Source organism: Pezoporus flaviventris, unplaced genomic scaffold, assembly GCF_033815535.1.
Source record: "Pezoporus flaviventris isolate CSIRO_AGI_PZ_B2104156 unplaced genomic scaffold, CSIRO_AGI_Pfla_v1 ptg000088l, whole genome shotgun sequence".
Taxonomy (NCBI): domain Eukaryota; kingdom Metazoa; phylum Chordata; class Aves; order Psittaciformes; family Psittacidae; genus Pezoporus; species Pezoporus flaviventris.
In genome coordinates this window covers 1,179,198-1,180,818 of record NW_026892636.1, presented here as the reverse complement: position 1 = coordinate 1,180,818, position 1,621 = coordinate 1,179,198, and the positions used below count along the sequence as shown (strand labels likewise).

General features: G+C 47.9%; 1 pseudogene; it reads right to left on the bottom strand.

Moving 5' to 3' along the window:
* Positions 1 to 617: 617 nt before the first annotated feature.
* Positions 618 to 1,621, bottom strand: LOC133280759 (olfactory receptor 5T7-like; annotated as a pseudogene).

Genomic DNA, 1,621 nt, shown 5'->3' with positions numbered 1-1,621 from the left:
CCCCTGTGTCCAACCTGGCCTTGAAAACTGGCAAGGATGCGACAGCCTCAGCTTCTCTGGGCACCCTGTGCCAGCGCCTCAGCACCCTCACAGGGAAGAGCTTCTGCCTAAGAGCTCACCTCAATATCCCCTCTGTCATGTCACGTGACCAAACCTTGTGGGCTGGAGTTGAAATACCTGGAAATACCAGTTAATATTTCCTTAAAAACAGAAATAACACCAGAAATCATTTGCTAATATAAAACATGAGCTCAGATACCAGTTGGTTTGATGCCAGCAGGGCAAATCCATCACCTTCTCCCTTTTGCTCTTTGAAGCCTGAAGTAAAGTTTATTGTTATGTTTAATAGCATTTAAATAATAAAATATATTAACTTCAAGTACTATTTAAGTAACAATCACTTTGGACAACAACTTTCCTTCCAGTACACAGTCACTGTCAGCTTTCAGGCTGCAGCCAGAGAAAGTCCTGTCCATGCCAGCACAGAATGTAGCCTTGGTTTAAGGAGAAGCGTGTTTTCCAGCTGTCATGCTTCCAAGTATGTTTAGGTTCCTGCTTTGTGAAGGTGCTATATCCACCCGTCCTTGAAGGTAAATATCCACGCATCCTTGAAGGTGCTATATCCAGCCATCCTCTTCAACGTGCAATATCCAGCCATCCTTGAAGGTGCAAAATCCAGCCTGCTTCTTCTCACCAGGGCAGGGTAGCCCTCTCCTTTCAGCTGACTAGGAACCATGAATGGACAAAGAGCAGAGGACTTTTTGCTTTCCTCATGGCATTCTTCATATCTGCATTTCTTAGGCTGTAGATGAGTGGGTTCAGCATGGGGACAACCACAGAGTACAGCATGGAGACCACCTCATCATGCTTTGAGGACTGCCTGGAGCTGGGGCACAGGTACATGAAGAGGGAGCTGCTGTAGTACAAAGCAATGGAGATGAGGTGAGAAGCACAGGTGGAGAAAGCTTTGCGTTAACCAGCCACAGACCGCATCCGCATGACAGTGGAAAGGACCAACAAGTAGGAGATGAGGATGAAGACCGTGGTGCTCAGTACCTTGAACCCCACCACGGCAGCAACCATCACCTCGATGGCATGGTCATCAGAGCAGGAGAGGGCTAGCAGTGGTGGTCCATCACAGAAGAAGTGATTGATCGTCTTGGACCGACAGAACGGGAGACGAGATATGGAAACCGTGTGTATGGTAGAGCTGATCACGCCAGCTAAGTAGGCACCAGCCAACATCCCAATGCAAAGCCTTTGGGACATGACTATGGAGTAGAGAAGGGGGTTACAAATGGCCATGTAGCGATCATAGCAGCCAGCACGTAGCACTCGGTGGTGGCACAGGTTGCAAAGCAGAAGAGCTGAGTGGCACATCTAATGAAGGAAATCAACTTCTGCTCCACTAGAACATCGAGCAAGGCTTGAGGGATGATGGTAGAGGAGTAGCAGACATCCAGGAGAGACAAGTGGCTTAGGAAGAAGTACATGGGATGTGTAGGCAGGAATCCATTCTGATTAATGCAATTACTCCCAGGTTTCCTATGAAGGTAACCACATAGATGGCAAGGAATAAGGCAAAGCACATCACCCACAGGTCTTCCCTGTTTGTGAAGCC